The following is an 18,886-nucleotide window of genomic DNA, read 5'->3' as shown; positions in this document are numbered from 1 at the left end:
TGAAGGTAACAAGGGCAGATCCACTGCAGAGGCAGTGGCAGAGAGGATTTCAGTCGATCTGTGAAGGTCTGTCCAAGAAATTGCCAAGTTGCTACTGGCTTGTTGGCTTCAGTGGGGTCCTGGATAAAGACCCAAGCCGGGAGGACCTGCTCATCGAGGAGATATGGAAGCCAGCACCCACGTAACGGTTCAGCCACTTTCCCATAAGGCTGCTGTGGTATACTGGGGGTCCACTCCAGTCCCTAATTGCCTCATATATTCCAGTGACTCAAGGTATCACTAGCGAAGCCTGCAAAAAGGCAGAGATAATAGCCTGCCTCTTCCTCTGGGAGCTCTGTACCACTGAGGTACAATCCTGTTGCCAATCTGGACACAACTATGAGAGGTGGCTGGAAACAAGTTCAGAAGTCTTGTCTAGTTGGGAGGAACAAGATCAGAGACTTGCTTTTAAAAAAGTCTGGCCATGTTTCTGTAGAGCAGTTGTGCTCTGCTGGGGGTTCACTTCAGCCCCTGGTTCCCTCAGACACTCTGAAGTCCCAAGGTTGAAATGGCTGAGTTGCCCAAACAACAAAGATTACAGTCTGGTCCTCTCTCTGGAAGCTCTGATTCAAGGAGGCCTGAAACATCTGTCAGCCAGAGAACAGCAGTGAAGGCAGCCAGAAACCATGGTTGAACGGCTGTACCCAGTGATTAAAAATGTGGTTGGGGATTGACTTAAACAAGGGTCTGGCCATGTTTTTGCAAGGTGGCTCTGCTGTGCTGAGCTACCACTTACACCCCAGGTCAGCTTGGGTTCTACAAAGCCCTAAGGCAAGAACCTAGTCATCCAAACAGCAAAGATGGTGGCCTGCCTTTCTCTGTGGGAGCTCTGTCTAAGGAATGTTTCAAATCTCCATTGGCCAGGGAACACCTGTGAGGGTAGCAGTAAGCCCCAGGTGGGAGGTCCTGTTCAGTAAGAAGGAACAGGATCAGGAGCCTGCTAACACAAGCAGTTTGGCCATGATTTGGTAAAGCAGCTGTGCTGTGCTGTGGGAACTCTTCTGCCCCTGGTCGGTTTGTACTCTCCAATGCCCACAGGCTGGAATAATTAAGTTCCTCCAACAGGAAAGATGGCAGCCTGTCCTGTCTTTTCTTTCACAGTTTATCTTGTGTGATGGAGCTGAATTTTTAGGCTGTTAATTTTTACAATAAGCATTACAGTTGTTCAGAAAGAATCTTGCTGTTCTCTTTCAGGTTAGATGTATGAGAATTCATTGTGTCCTGTAAATAAACCTGTTCAGGTTTTGTTCTCTGGAAAGAAGTCTCTTTCTGCTATCTGGCTTTGGTCACAGTCATGTAGAGCACTAGCCAGTCTACAAGGACATAACTGAATTTCCATTTCCAGTGTTTCCTAGTTGTGTCTTACATTCTCCAATTCAGAACTGACCATTTTATTCTTCGTTGTCAAAATGCTAAGCTCTCCACTGTCTTTAAATACTGTCTTTGTTCATTCTTCCTTATCCAATTTTACAGCCTTTTGAATATTAGCATTCTTTTCTTTCACACTTTCAATGTTCTCCAAAAAAAATTTTTTCCCTTAGCAGGTTCTGCTGTTGAATTGTGTCTAGTTCCAGTCTAAGCACGGCAATTTTTTCCCAGAACATGCTATTTTCATGCAAGAGATCTTTTTCTTTCTTATGGCTAAGAGAACTCTAAGTCAACAAAGCAACATTTTATTTAGCACACAATAGAATAACATATCATAATTTCCTCTGAATTTAAACCATAACATGTATATTTGTATAATGAAAGAATTCCCATGGTGAATATGTAACTGAAAAAAAGTTGGACAAAACTTCAAACCTAATAGAGTGTAAATTCCAGAAAGTTTCAATATTGATTTAAACACCACGAAAAATAAATCACTAGAGGATTTTAAAGAAGTTCAGAATTGGAAAAGCCTTTCTCTGAATTACAAAATAATCATAGGCATAAAATATAAGATTAATACATTTGACTACGTTTTTTTTTTAATTGCATTTTAGGTTTTGGGGTACATGTGATGAACATGCAAGATTGTTGCATAGGTACACACATGGCAGTGTGGTTTGCTGCCTTCCATCCCTTGGATTTACACTCTGATATCTATCCTATAAACCACACCATTGTAAGAGCCTTAGCTATGCATATATTTGGACAGAAGCAGTTCCGCTAAGTTTTTAAGTTCCTTTTTCTGAAGAAGGTTTTATCAATATATGACTTTTCTAATACTGTTATAGTCAGTTATAAGAATTACATTTATTCATAACTTAAATCTAAGTATTGTATTTTTCTATATGTACACATCTGCATCTAAGCATTGCACTTCTACATACAACTGTGAACTCATTTAAGATCAGGATTCTTAAAAAGAAGAAATAAAAAAAATATGCAGCTAGATACTGTGGCTCGCACCTGTAATCCCCGCAGCATGTAGTGTAGAAGTACTGCACTTCTACATGTGGCTGGGTGCAGTGGCTCACACCTATAATCTTAGCTGCTGAGGTGCATGGATCACGAGGTCAGAAGTTCGAGGCCAGTGTGGCCAGCATAGGGAAACTTCATCTCTACTAAAAGTAAAAAAATTAGACAGGAATGGTGGTGTGCACCTGTAATCCCAGCTACTCAAAAGGTTTAGGTAGGAGAATCATGTGAACCAGGAGGTGGAGGTTGCTGTGAGCTGAGATCAAGCCATTGCACTCTAACCTGGGCGACAGACTGTGTGAGACTCTGTTTCAAAATAAACGTGTGTGTGTGTGTGTGTGTGTGTGTGTGTGTATAGGAATGTATATATATGTGTGCGTGTGTGTGTATTTATATGTACATGTGTGTAATACACACAGATGTATATAGTATATTGTGAAGAATTTTCCCTATGTTGTCTGATGCTAGTTCTAGTGATCCTCCAGAAAATCACCATTACGTCTGTGGTGTAAACACATAATACAAAAGAAGCCTTTAATTCAAAATATTAATAATAAATAAGATACGACTTACAGAGTTTTTCTTAAAAATCATAAGATTAAGGAAGATCCAAGATGCCTGAATAGGAACATCTTCGGAATGTAGTTCCCAGCAAGAACAGCGCAGAGAGTGAGTGCTCACTACATTTCCAAAGAAGTTTTCACTGCCAACAGACAAGGAGATTCCTGAGCATAAAAGCGCCATGAGTTTTCATTTCAGCAGTTTCAGCCAGGGATGCATCAGGACAAAGAAACTCACAAAAGTTTGGGTGGCCATTTCAACTGGTGCCTGGAATGCCTGGGAGACAGAGCTGTCCATTCAACTGAAAGGGAGGGGGCTGAGACAGGAAACCAGGTGATGTGATCTGGCTTGACGGGTACCACACCCACGAGACAAGAAATCTGAAACACTCTGGATTAAGAGTTTCACAACAAGCGAAGCTGGAACTGGGATGGCCTAACTCCGTTGGGGGAAGGGCATCCCCCCAATACCAAGGCAGTCTGCCACTACTGACGCAGACTACTTTGTGCCAGGCAGGGCATCTATGAAAAAAGGCAGCAGCATGACAGGAACTTATAAATAAGGCTGACCTTCCTAGGACAGAGCACCTGGGAAAACAGAAGGTTATGAGTTCAGCTGCAGCAGACTTAAAGGTACCAGCCCAGCAGCTCTGCACGAAACAGCAGAACTCCCAGCACAGCACTTGAACTCTTATAAGGGACAGAATGTCTCCTCAAGAAATTCTCTGAGCCCCATATACACAAAAAGACACCTCATAAAGGAAAGCTCAGGCCAACATCTGGTGGGTACCATTCTGGTATGAGGATAGCAGAGGCAGAAACCGGCAGCAACCCTTGCTGTTCTGCAGCCCCATGGGTGATCTCCAGGTGAGTTGGATCTTGACAGCACCTCCAGTGATCCTGCAGCAGAGGGGCCTGTTAGTAGGAAAACTAAGTGGAAACAAATAGCTTCAACCTCAGTAAAAAGGGTATCCATTTAGAGACCCCACCTGAAAGTCACCAAGTACAAAGACCAAAGGTAGATAAAGCCACTAAGATGGGAAGAAACCAGTGCAAAAAGGAAGAAAACACCAAAAACCAGAAGACTTCTTCTCATCCAAGGGATCATAACTCCTCACCAGCTAAGGATCAAAGATAGATGGAGAATGAATCTGATGAATTGACAGAAATTGGCTTCAGAAGATGGGTAATAACAAACTTCTCAGAGCTAAAAGAACAGTGCTAACCCAATGCAAAGAAACTAAGAACCTAGAAAAAAGGTTAGATGATAAGCTGATTAGAATAAAAAGATTAGAGAAGAATAGAAACGACTTGATGGAGCTGAAAAACACAGCACGACAACTTCATGAAGCATACACAAGTTTCAATAGCAGAACTGGCCAAGCAGAAGGAAAAATATCAGAGATTGAAAATCAATGCAATGAAGTTAAATAAGAAGGCAAGAATAGAGAGGAAAGAGTGAAAAGAAATGAACAAAGCCTCCAAGAAATATGGGATTATGTGAAAAGACCTAATCTACGTTTGATAGGCATACATCAATGTAAAGAAAGAATGAATGCAAGCTGGAAAACACTCTTCAGGATATTATCCAGGAGAACTTCCCCAACGCAGCAAGGCAGGCCACTATTCAAGTCCAGGAAGTATGGAGAACACCACAAAGATATACCTCAAGAAGAGCAACCCCAAGACATATAATCGTCAGATTCACTAGGGTCGAAATGAAGGAAAAAATGCTAAGGGCAGCAAAAGAGAAAGCCGGGTTACCCTCAAAGGGAAGCCCACCAGACTCACAGCGGATCTCTCCACACAAACCCTACAGGCCAGAAGAGAGTGGGGGCCAATATTCAACATCCTTAGAGAAAAGAACTGTCAACCTAGAATTTAATATCCAACCAAACTAAGCTTCACATTCGAAGGAGAAAGAAAATCCTTTATGGACAAGCAATTACTGAGAGATTTTCTCACCACCAGGCCTGCCTTACAAGAGCTTCTGAAAGAAGCACTAATCAAGGAAAGGACCAATCAGCAACAGCCACTCCAAAAATGTACCAAATGGTAAAGATGATCGACACAATGAAGACAATGTGTCAACTAAAGGACAAAACAGCCTGCTAGCATCAAAATGGCAGTATCAAATTCACACATAACAAAATTATCCTTAAATGTAAGTGGACTAAATGCCCCAATCAAAAGACATAGACCATCAGATTGCATAAAATGTCAAAACCCATCAGTGTGCTGTATTCAGGAAACCTATCACATGTGCAAGGACACATGTAGGCTCAAAATAAAGGGATGCAGAAAGACGTGTCAAGCAAATTGAGAGCAAATAAAAAGCAGGAGCTGCAATCCTAGTCTCTGATAAAATGGACTTTAAACCAACAAAGATCAAAAGACACAAAGAAGGGCATTACATAAAGGTAAAAGGATCAATGCAACAAGAAGAGCTAACAATCCTAAATATTTATGCACTCAATACAGGAGCACCAGGGTAGCACCGAGGTACATAAAGGAAGTCCTTAATGACCTACAAAGACACTTAGACTCCCACATAATAATAGTGGGAGACTTTAGCACTCCATTGTCACTGTTAGACATATCATTGAGACAGAAAATTAAGAAGGAGGTCCAGGACTTGAACTCAGATCTGGACCAAGCAGACCTAATAGACATCTATCCAACCCAAATCCATAGAATATACATTCTGCTCAGCACCACACAGCACCTACTCTAAAACTGACCACATAATTTGAAATAAATCACTCCTAAGCAAATGCAAAACAAATGAAATCATAACAAACAGTCTCTCAGACCATATGCAATCAAATTAGAACTCAGAATTAAGAAACTAACTCAGAACTGCAGAACTTCATGGAAATAGAACAACTGGCTCCTGAATGTCAACTGGATAAACAATGAAATGAAGGCAGAAATAAAGATGTTCTTTGAAACAAATGAGAACAAAGACACAACGTGCCAGAATCTCCAGGACACTTTTAAAGCAGTGTCGAGAAGGCAATTTATACCAATAAATGCCAACTAGAGAAGCAAAGAAAGATCTAAAATTGACACTCTATCGTAAAAATTAAAAGAGCTAGAGGAGAAAGGTCAAAAAAATCTCAAAAGCTAGCAGAAGACAAGAATTAACTAAGATCAGAACAGAACTGAAGGAGACAGAGACACAAAAAGCCCTTCATAAAATCAATAAATCCAGGAGCAGATTTTTCAAAGAGATCAACAAAATAGAGCCCTAGCCAGATTAATAAAAAAGAAAAGGGAGAAGAATGAAATAAATGCAATAGAAAACGATAAAGGGGATATCACCACTGACTCCACAGAAATACAAACTACAATCAGAGATTACTACAAATAGCTCTATGCATATAAACCAGTAAACCTGGATGAAATGAATAAATCCCTCGACACTTGTACTCTACCAAGACAAAACCAGGAGGAAGTTGAAACCCTGAGTAGACCAATAACAAGGGCTGAAGTAGAGGCAGGAATCAATAGCCTACCAACCAAAAAAAGGCCAGGTCCAGAGGGTTCACAGCTGAATTCTACCAGAAATACAAAAAGAAGCTGGTTTCATTCCTTCTGAAACTATCAATCAATACAAAGAGAGAGAATCCTCCCTAACTCATTTTGTGGGACCAACATCATACTGATACCAAAACCGGGCAGAGACTCAACTAAGAAAGAAAACTTCAGCCCAATCTCCATGATGAATATCGATGAAAAAATCTTCAATAAAATACTGGCAAACTGACTGCAACAGCACATCTAGAAGCTTATCTGTCACGACCAAGTAAGCTTCACCCCAGGAATGCAAGGCTGGTTGAACATATGCAAATCCATAAATGTAGTCCATCACATAAAGGAACCAAAGTCCAAAACCACATGATTATCTCAATAGATGCAGAGAAGGTCTTTAATAAAATTCAACAGTGCTTCATGGTAAAAACTCTCAATAAACTAGGTACTGGTGGAATTTATCATAAAATGATAAAAGCTATGTATGACAAGCCTACAGCTTGTTCAGTTCCATATCATACTGAACCTGCAAAAGCTGGAAGAATTCCTTTGAAATCAGGCACTAGACAAGGATGCCCTCTCTCATCACTTCTATTCAACATATTATTGTCTGTTCCAGCCGGAGCAATCAGCCAAGAAAAAGAAGTACAGGGTAATCAATTATGAAATAAGGAAGTCATAGTGTCTCTATTTGCAGATGACATGATTGTATATTTAGAAGACCATCGTCTCAGTCCAAAATCTTCTGAAACTGATAAACAACTTCAGCAAAGTCTCAGATACAAAATAATTGTGTAGAAGTCACAGGCATTCCTATATACCAACAGACAGAGAGCCAAATCAAGAGTAAACTCACATTCACAACTGCTACAAAGAGAATAAAATACCAAGGAATACAACTAACAAAAGATGTAAAGGACCTCTTCAAGGAGAACTACAAACCACTGCTCAACAAAATAACAGAGGACACAAACAGATGGAGAAATATTAAATGCTCAGGGTTAGGAAGAATCAGTATCATGAAAATGGCCATACTGCCCAAAGTAATTATAGATTCAATGCTATCCCCATCAAGCTACCAATGAACTTCTTCACAGAACTTAAAAAAAAAAACACTTTATACTTCATATAGAATCACAAGAGATCCCACATAGCCAAGACAATTCTAAGCAAAAAGAACAAAGCCAGGGACATCACATTGCCGGACTTCAAACTATACTACAAGGCTATAGTAATCAAAACAGCATGGTACTGGTACCAAAACAGAGACATAGACCAATGGAACAGAACAGAGGCCCCAGAAGAAACACCACACATCTACAACCATCTGATCTTTGACAAACCTGGCAAAACAACCAATGAGGAAAGGACTCCACGTTTAATAAATGGTGTCGGGAAAACTGGCTAGCAATATGCTGAAAGCAGAAACTGGACCCCTACCTGTCACCTTACACTAAAATTAACTCCAGATGGATCAAAGATTTAAACATAAAACCTAACACCATAAAAACTCTGGAAGAAAATGTATGCAAAACCATACAGGACATAGGCATAGGCATGGACTTCCTAAGTAAAACACCAAAAGCAATAGCAATAAAAGCCAAGATAGACAAATATGATCTAATTAACCTCCACAGCTTCTGTACAGCAAAAGGATCCCCATTAGAGTGAATCAGCAACCAAGAGAACGGGAAAAAATGTTTGCAATCTACCCATCTGACAAAGGGCTAATATCGAGAATCTACAAGGAACTAAAATAGATGTACAAGAAAAAAACAAACAACCCCATGTGAAAGTGGGAAAAGGATATGAGCAGACACTTTTCAAAATAAGACATATATGAGGCCAACAAACATATGAAAAAATGCTCGTCATCAGTGGTCATTTCAGAAATGCAAACCAAAACCACATTGAGATATCATCTCATGCCAGTTAGAATGGCGATCATCAAAAAAATCTAGAGACAACAGATGCTGGAGAGACTGTGGACAAATAGGAACACTCTTACACAGTTGGGGGAGGGGAGTGTAAATTAGTTCAACCATTGTGGAAGGCAGTGTGGTGATTTCTCAAGGATCTAGAAATAGAAATTCCATTTTACCCAGCAATCCCATTATTGGGTATATACCTAAAGAACTATAAATTGTTCTACTATAAAGACACATGCACACATATGTTCATTGCAGTTCTGTGTACAATAGCAAAGATCTGGAACCAACCCAAATGCCCATCAATGATAGACTGGACAAAGAAAATGTGGTATATATACACCATGGAATAGTATGCAGTCATAAAAAACGATGAGTTCGTGTCCTTCATAGGAACTTGGATGAATCTGGAAACCATCATTCTCAGGAAACTGACACAAGAACAGAAAGCCAAACACCACATGTTCTCACTCATAGGTGGGTGTGGAACAATGAGAACATGTGAACTCAGGGAGAAAAGCATCACACACTGGGGGCAGTTGTGGGGGTTAGGAGAGGGACAGTGGAGGGTGGCGAGGGAGTGGAGGGTGTGGAAGGATAACATGGGGAGAAATGCCAGATATACTATGCACTTAAAGTAAAATTTTAAAAAATTCTTAAAAAATGATGAGAATAGAATCACCAGTTGGTTTCATTCTCCTTAAATATTTTCTCAATTTCAGGTGAAAGTATTTGATAAATGGGTCTTTAAAACTATATTATTGTGCTGTGAGAACTTTGAGAGACTGTTGTCACAATAAGGAATGTCACTATCCACAGTCATTTTTCCCTTATCCCACTAAAATTAAAACATATGAAGTCATGGCTTGAAAGGATAGTAAACACTGGCATTTGTTTTGATTATCTCTCCAAAATCTAAACAGAAAAGCTACTTCTCTTATCAATCAAATATTATTAATAAAATATATTTGACTTAGTTGATGATATGGAATATCAATTTCAGTGTCCTACCTGCTTTTCATTGCTGATGGGTTGAGTGTTGCCCTTAAATAACACTTTTCTATTGGGTGATACTAATTATTGTAGATAATGTTTTTTAAATAAAATTATTACAGCCATTAGTTCTCTCTCTTCTCCTCCCTCCCACAATGGTCTCCTCCATTTTCTTCTGTCTCTTCTTACTTTTTCCTTCTGCCTTCTTTCTCGAATTCTTTTGCTTATCTATCATTCATTCATTTAATCTATATTTACTAGCACTTAAAGCTTCTTTAGAAGCTTCCATACTTCTGCCAAGATGGCAGAATAGGAACTGTTCTAGAGCACAGTTCCCAGTGAGAGCAATGCAGAAGGCAAGTGACCTCGGCATTTCCAACCGAGGTACCAGGTTCACCTCAATGGAACTGCTTGCACAGTGGGCATAGCCTAAAGGGGAGCAAACTGAGGCAGGGTGGAGCACTGACTCACCTGGGAAGTGCAACTGGCTGGAGGATGTCCCTCCTACCCAACAGAGGCCATTGGGGAACTTCTAAAGCCACTCCTGCACTTCAGTTCAGATACTGCACTTCTCCCATGGTCTTTATATCTCGCACCAGGAGATTTTAGCTGGGCCAACAAGTGCTATGGCTGACCAGCATGAATCTGAGAGGCCACTTCAGCCAGTGATATGAGTTTTCAGCACAAATCTCAGTGGCCGTTTTGGCTGGCACCTGGAACGCCTGCAAGACAGAGCCTCCCACTCCCCAGAAAAAAGGGGAGCTGAAGGCAAGGAGCCAAGTGACCTTGAGTGGCAGGTGTCCCACAACAAAGAGCAGCCAATTGAAACCCACTGGCATGACAGTTTTGCAGTCAGCAGAACAGTTTGAGCTCAACCCGGGATAATGGAGCTCGGTGGGGGGAAAGGGCATCCGCCGATGCCGAGGAAGTTCTAACCTTACCTGTGTAAACAAAAGCAAAGTTTACACAGCATCTGGACTGAGCCCACAGCAGCTCAGCAGTGCCTCTACAGGCAGATTGCGACTAGACTCCCTCCTTGCTGAGCAGGACACCTCTGACACAAAAAGACAGTAGCACATCAGAGACTTATAAATAAAACATCACCTTCCAGGAACAGAGCACCTGGGAAAGGGGTAACTGTGAGTTCTGCTGCAGCAGACTTAAACGTCCCTGCCCAGCAGCTCTCAACGGAGCAATGAAGCTCCCAGCACAACACTCGAGCTCAGATAAGGGAGAGACTGACTCCTCAAGTGGTTCACTGACCCCGATATATATCCAAAAAGATACCTCATAGAGGAGAGCTCTGGCTGATATCTGGTAGGTACCCTTCTGGGATGAAGCTACCAGAGGAAAGAACAGGCAGCAATCCTTGCTGTTCTGCAGCCCCACAGGTGATTCCCAGGCAAACACAGTCTCCAGTGGACCTCCAGTAGTTCTATAGCAGAGAGGCCTGTTAGAAGAAAAACTTAAAAAAAAAAAAAAAAAAAAAAAGAAGTAACTTCAACATCAACAGAAAGACTGTCCACTCAGAGATCCCATCCAAAAGTCACCAACTTCAAAGACCAAACGTAGAAAAATCCACAAAGTTTGGAAGAAAAAAACACACAAAAAATGAAATCGCCGCAGACCAGAACGACTCTCCTCCTCCAAGGGATCACAACTCCTAACCAGCAAGGGAACAAAACTGGATGGAGAATGAATTTGATGAATTGACGGAAGCAGGCTTCAGAAGATGTTTAATAACAAACTTCTCTGAGATAAAGGAACATGTTCTAACCTAATGCAAAGAAGCTAAAAACCTTGAAAAAAGGTTAGATGAAATGCTAACTAGAATAATCAGCTTAGAGAAGAACATAAATGACTTCACGGAGCTGAAAAACACAGCACAAGAACATTGGGAGAAGTGCCTCATGTAGGTGGTGGGGGGATGCAGGCAGCAGACCACCATGACATGTGTTTACCAGTGCATCAATCCTGCGAGATCTGCACATGCACTTCAGAACTTAAATAAAAAAAAAAAAAAAAAAAAAAAAAAAAAAAAAAAAAAAAAAATCCTGACCATGGGAAGGGAAATCAGGAAAAGGGAAGAGAGAGAGATCACAATCCCCAAGGATTCTCCCTTACTTTCAGGGAAGCAACAGTGGACAGTAATAAAAATGAGGATTATCAGTCCCCAACTAGGAGACTTCCACTCTGGAAGCTTTCCTGAGAGCCAATTTCAACATGGGGTACTAATTCCCTGAGTCTAATCTTATAAAGAAAGTCTTTCTAATCCTATGTTGGAAAGACATGGAAGAACAAGGGGCATAATTAATAAAATTTGAACTGGAATTTATTTTCTAATGAAGTTTTAAAAACAATTTCAAGGTAACTAGAGCTTTGTTTTACTGAGCTCTTCTAAGCATTATAATATGTTACAAGATAGTGAGTCGTCAAATTAGAATGAATAATTTAGTTCCTCTGACTTAAGTGCTTCAGAAGATAGGAGAATGAATACATTTAATATTTATAGTCTTCACCTCTGAGATATGTGTAATCTTTACAAATATGAGTAACATACATAAAATATTATATAGAGAAATGTTACAGTACACAAATGCTAAATTAAAAGTGATATAAAAGATAAATACTATGAGTCCTTACCTAAATATATATTTTCTCCAAATTAGAATACTGTTAAAGTGTGTTCTATAATCTGTTAAATTGAAACATTTGATGGCAATCTATGTATATGAATATCATCAGTTCACTGTAAAAAAAAAAAAAAAGAAAGAAAAAAGAAAACCAAAAACTGGCAAATGAAAAATCTTACAACTACTGGATCTATTCTGTGTATTTTTATGTGTTGTGGGTGATGTTTATAAATAAAAAAGGTCTCTAATTGGCTTTAAAATAATGAATGTTTAAATCAAATTAATTTTTTCAGAAAAATAAGAACTCCAGTACCTTTTACTTCACATGACGTTAGTAATATTTGAGAAATAAAGACAGTTTTAAAGTTTATTGGTAAACCAGATCTAAATTAGGCAGGTCAGATATTAGGTTTGTAAAATGCTTTAAGGTAATAAACTGCTTTCTTTGACTTTTAAAATTTGTTCAACTTTGTTGGGAACCCAGGCTAAGCTGATGCTATTGGAACAAAAGGTTGCATCAGCCCTCCCCGCCAAAAGCATGCCCCGGGCGTGGTGGCGGGCCACCAATGGAGGACCTGATCACGGGCAAGACATGCCTCAGGGCCACCAATGGAGGACCTGATCACGCACAGAACATGCATGGCTGCACCAATGGGGTAGCTGATCATGAGCTAAACACTCGTCTCCCAGCCTATCAGAACTACTTCCCCTTTCCCCTCTCTACCCTCTCCCCTCCCTATATAAGGAACCCATTTTGAAATAAACTTTGCAGCTTGATCAGAACTTTTGTCTTGCTGCCATTCTTCGCGCCTCTTGTCCCATCCCTTTCTCATCCACGACAGGCTTGCTCGGGTTCCTGTTTGTTGCTCTGCGGGACAGAGCAAGTGGCGCCCAGACGTGGGGCTCGATGCCGGCCTCCGTGGACCGCCGTCCCCTGTAACCGGTTCCCTGCACGGCCGTCCCGATTAACCGATTCCCCGCACGGAGCACCGCGGACCACCCGACCGCGAGCCGACTCCTGGAGTTCGTTCCTCATTTCGACGGCGGCATTACTCAGGTAAGACCCAATCATGGGACAAGCATCTTCACACAGTGAAAATGATCTCTTTATAAGTCAGTTAAAGGAATCTCTCAAGGTGCGTAGAATTCGGGTTCGCAAGAAAGACCTTGTCTCCTTTTTTAGTTTCATTTTTAAAACATGTCCATGGTTCCCCCAGGAAGGGTCTATTGACTCCCGTGTTTGGGGACGTGTTGGTGATTGTCTGAACGACTATTACCGTGTTTTTGGTCCTGAGACTATTCCGATCACCACTTTTAATTATTATAATTTAATAAGGGACGTCCTTACTAATCAGGGCGACTCCCCTGACATTCAACGCCTCTGCAAGGAGGGTCACAAAATTCTTATTAGCCACTCCCGACCTCCATCTAGACAAGCCCCTGTAACAATTACCACCTCTGAAAAGGCCTCCTCTCGCCCTCCCTCTAGGGCCCCTTCTACCTGCCCCTCGGTTGCAATTGACATTGGTTCAGATGATACAGGGCAGTCTTCACTGTACCCCAACCTTGCAACCCTTACGGACCCCCCCATTCAAAGTCCTCATTCTCGGGCGCATACTCCGCCCCAACATTTGCCCTTGCTTGCTAATTCTAAAACCTTGCATAACTCGGGTAGTCAGGATGATCAACTAGATCCCGCCGATCAAGCAGATCTGGAAGAGGCAGCTGCCCAATATAACAACCCTGATTGGCCCCAATTAACTAACACCCCGGCATTGCCACCTTTCCGGCCACCGCCCTATGTTCCTACAGCAGTGCCCCCAGTGGCAGTTGCGGCTCCTGTTTTGCATGCCCCTACTTCAGGCGTTCCTGGTTCCCCCACGGCCCCAAACTTGCCCGGTGTAGCCCTAGCCAAACCCTCCGGTCCCATTGATGAGACTGTTTCTCTTCTTGATGGGGTTAAAACCTTAGTCACAAAACTGTCCGATTTGGCCCTTCTACCTCCCGCGGGAGTTATGGCTTTTCCCGTTACCAGAAGTCAGGGACAGGTTAGCTCCAATACCACGGGCCGAGCGTCTCCTCACCCTGACACACACACCATCCCTGAGGAGGAGGAAGCAGACTCCGGAGAATCTGACTCAGAGGATGAGGAGGAGGAAAGCTCAGAGCCCACTGAGCCTACCTACACCCATTCCTATAAGCGGCTAAATCTAAAGACCATAGAAAAAATTAAAACTGCTGTTGCTAACTATGGTCCTACTGCCCCCTTTACCGTGGCCCTTGTAGAGAGTCTTAGTGAAAGATGGCTTACCCCTAGTGATTGGTTTTTCTTGTCTCGTGCTGCGCTGAGCGGAGGGGACAATATCCTTTGGAAGTCTGAGTATGAGGATATTTCCAAACAGTTTGCAGAGCGCAACGCGCGTAAGGCCTCCTCCAAAGGATGGACCCTTAAAAAATTCCTGGGCGCCAGCCCTTATCAGAGCAATGACAAACAGGCCCAATTCCCCCCAGGGCTTTTAACCCAGATTCAGTCCGCAGGCCTAAAAGCCTGGAAGCGACTCCCTCAAAAGGGAGCGGCTACTACTTCCCTTGCAAAGATTAGACAAGGCCCCGATGAGTCATACAGTGATTTTGTAAGCCGCCTCCAGGAGACGGCAGATCGCCTTTTTGGCTCCGGGGAAAGTGAGAGCTCCTTTGTAAAACACCTAGCCTATGAAAACGCTAACCCCGCTTGCCAAAGTGCAATTCGGCCTTTTAGGCAGAAGGAGCTTTGCGACTATGTTCGCCTCTGCTCTGGTATTGGCTCTGCCCATGCTGTTGGCCTAGCCATAGGAGCTGCCCTCCAAAATCTTGCCCCCGCGCAACTGCCTGGAGCCCAGGCCCGCCTTTGCTATAATTGTCACCAACCCGGCCATCTTTCAAGAAACTGCCCCCAAAAAATACAACCACCTACTCAACTCCCAACTCAACCTAATGCCCCACAGGCTAGCCTTATAAAAAATTTAGGTCCCACAACAAAATGTCCTCGCTGCAAAAAAGGATTTCACTGGGCTTCAGAATGCCGTTCTCGATTAGACATTAATGGACAACCCATTATTAGGCAGGGAAACTTGAACAGGGGCCAGCCCCAGGGCCCCACTACCGGGATGAACTCCGGGGCTTCACAGTTCACCCCCCAATACCGCCAGCCAACCCCTGCCCTCCCAGTAATCAACCACGCCGCTACGTCGCAGACCTCTGGCGAGCAACAGCGGGCAGTGCAGGACTGGACCTCTGTACCACCACCGACACAATACTAACCACCCAAAATAGCCCTCTGATACTTCCAGTTGGAATATATGGACCCTTACCACCCCAGACATTCGGCCTCATATTAGGCAGAGCCAGCTCTACCCTCCAAGGGATCCAAGTTCTGCCCGGCATATTAGACAATGATTTTGAGGGAGAAATCCATATCATTCTCTCTACAACTAAAGATTTAGTCACCATCCCAAAGGGCACCAGACTAGCTCAAATAGTCATTCTCCCCCTCCAACAAATTAACTCCAATTTCCATAAGCCCTACCGCGGGGCTAGTGCCCCTGGGTCTTCTGATGTCTACTGGGTTCAACAAATTTCTCAACAGCGGCCTACCCTGAAACTTAAATTAAATGGTAAGCTCTTTTCTGGCATTCTTGATACAGGGGCCGATGCCACCGTTATATCTTACACTCACTGGCCGAGGAACTGGCCGTTAACAACCGTTGCTACTCACCTGCGCGGTATTGGCCAGGCCACCAACCCCCAACAAAGTGCTCAAATGCTTAAGTGGGAGGACTCTGAAGGCAATAATGGTCACATTACCCCTTATGTCCTCCCCAATCTGCCAGTCAATCTCTGGGGAAGGGACATCCTCTCTCAAATGAAACTTGTCATGTGCAGTCCCAACGATACTGTCATGACCCAAATGCTAAGCCAGGGGTATCTCCCCGGCCAAGGGTTGGGAAAAAATAATCAAGGAATCACCCAGCCCATTACTATTACCCCCAAAAAAGACAAAACAGGCCTAGGATTCCACCAAAATTTACCGTAGCGGCCATTGACATTCCTGTACCCCACGCTGACAAAATTTCCTGGAAAATTACAGACCCTGTGTGGGTTGATCAGTGGCCACTTACATATGAAAAAACCCTCGCTGCCATTGCGTTAGTACAGGAACAGCTCGCAGCAGGACATGTTGAACCTACAAATTCTCCATGGAACACTCCTATATTTATCATTAAGAAAAAATCAGGTAGCTGGCGTCTTTTACAAGATCTGAGAGCCGTTAATAAGGTAATGGTCCCCATGGGAGCCCTTCAGCCTGGTCTTCCTTCTCCTGTAGCCATTCCCCTAAACTATCACAAAATTGTTATTGACCTTAAGGATTGTTTCTTTACCATCCCCTTACACCCTGAAGACAGACCTTACTTTGCCTTTAGCGTCCCTCAAATCAACTTCCAAAGTCCTATGCCTCGTTATCAGTGGAAGGTTCTGCCACAGGGCATGGCCAACAGTCCCACACTGTGCCAAAAATTTGTTGCTGCCGCTATTGCCCCGGCAAGATCCCAGTGGCCAGAGGCCTATATCCTCCATTATATGGATGACATCCTTCTTGCTTGTGACAGCGCCGAGGCAGCCAAGGCCTGCTATGCTCACATTATATCCTGTCTTACCTCATATGGACTAAAAATTGCTCCAGACAAGGTACAAGTGTCTGAGCCATTTTCTTATTTAGGATTTGAGTTACACCATCAGCAAGTATTTACTCCCCGAGTCTGCTTAAAAACTGATCACTTAAAAACCCTTAACGATTTCCAAAAATTACTCGGGGACATTCAGTGGCTTCGACCCTATTTAAAATTGCCCACCAGTGCCCTTGTTCCCCTTAACAATATTCTAAAAGGCGATCCAAATCCTTTATCGGCTCGAGCACTAACCCCAGAAGCAAAGCAATCCCTAGCCCTCATCAACAAGGCTATCCAAAATCAAAGTGTTCACCAAATTTCGTATAACCTTCCCCTAGTACTCCTCTTGCTCCCAACTCCCCATACACCCACCGCGGTGTTTTGGCAACCAAACGGTACAGACCCTACTAAATACGGAAGCCCCCTCCTTTGGCTCCATCTACCTGCCTCCCCATCAAAAGTCTTACTCACCTACCCCTCGCTCCTCGCCATGTTAATTATTAAGGGTCGGTACACTGGCCGCCAACTGTTTGGTAGAGACCCCCATTCTATAATCATTCCATACACCCAGGATCAGTTAACCTGGCTCCTACAAACCTCTGACGAGTGGGCCATTGCATTATCCTCCTTCACAGGAGACATAGACAATCATTACCCCAGTGACCCTGTTATCCAATTTGCCAAGCTTCACCAGTTCATATTCCCCAAGATCACAAAATCTGCCCCAATTCCTCAAGCCACGCTAGTTTTCACTGATGGATCCTCAAACGGAATTGCTGCATATATTATTGATAATCAACCCATCTCAATAAAATCCCCCTACCTGTCAGCTCAACTTGTTGAGCTCTATGCTATTCTCCAGGTGTTCACAGTTCTAGCTCACCAACCGTTTAACTTGTACACTGACAGTGCGTATATTGCTCAATCAGTCCCTCTTTTGGAGACAGTCCCCTTTATCAAATCCTCAACCAATGCTACCCCCTTATTTTCTAAACTGCAACAGCTAATTTTAAACAGACAACACCCTTTCTTTATCGGACATCTTCGGGCCCACCTAAATCTTCCAGGACCCCTGGCTGAAGGCAATGCCTTAGCTGATGCTGCCACACAGATTTTCCCCATTATAAGTGACCCAATACATGAGGCTACTCAAGCTCACACCCTACATCACCTCAATGCACACACCCTACGATTACTCTATAAAATTACTAGAGAACAAGCCAGAGATATTGTAAAAGCTTGCAAACAATGTGTCGTAGCCACCCCTGTACCCCATCTTGGCGTGAACCCCCGTGGTTTAGTCCCCAATGCCATTTGGCAAATGGATGTCACTCATTTTACTCCTTTTGGAAAACAGAGGTTTGTTCATGTTACTGTTGACACATTTAGTGGTTTTATCTTAGCCACTCCCCAAACAGGTGAAGCATCAAAAAATGTTATATCTCATGTTATCCACTGTCTTGCTACCATAGGAAAACCACACACCATTAAAACAGACAATGGCCCGGGATATACTGGAAAAAACTTCCAAGACTTTTGCCAAAAACTCCAAATCAAACATGTTACTGGTATACCGTACAACCCCCAGGGTCAAGGAGTAGTTGAACGAGCTCATCAAACATTAAAAAATGCCCTAAATCGCTTAGCCCGCTCCCCCCTTGGGTTTTCTATGCAACAACCCAGAAACCTTCTTAGTCATGCCCTATTTCAACTAAATTTTCTACAGCTTGACAGTCAAGGTCGCTCGGCAGCTGACCGTCTATGGCATCCCCAAACTTCTCAGCAGCATGCTACGGTTATGTGGCGTGACCCCCTCACCAGTGTTTGGAAGGGCCCTGACCCTGTCCTCATATGGGGGCGAGGCTCAGCCTGCATATACGATCAAAAGGAGGATGGCCCCCGCTGGCTCCCTGAGCGACTAATTAGACACGTCAATGATTCAGCCCCCTTGTGTAATGGGCCAACTAATCCAAATACAGCCCCAGGGTCAGAAAACTCGCCCTGAGGAGCCCCCCTTTTTCTCTTCTTCCAGAAAGAATGCTCTACATCCTCATCCTCCTACTGCACCCACGCCTCTGCCCAGTCACAAA

This window comes from Saimiri boliviensis, chromosome 11 (assembly GCF_048565385.1).
Source record: "Saimiri boliviensis isolate mSaiBol1 chromosome 11, mSaiBol1.pri, whole genome shotgun sequence".
Classification (NCBI taxonomy): domain Eukaryota; kingdom Metazoa; phylum Chordata; class Mammalia; order Primates; family Cebidae; genus Saimiri; species Saimiri boliviensis.
Note: the sequence above shows the minus strand (reverse complement) of the source record.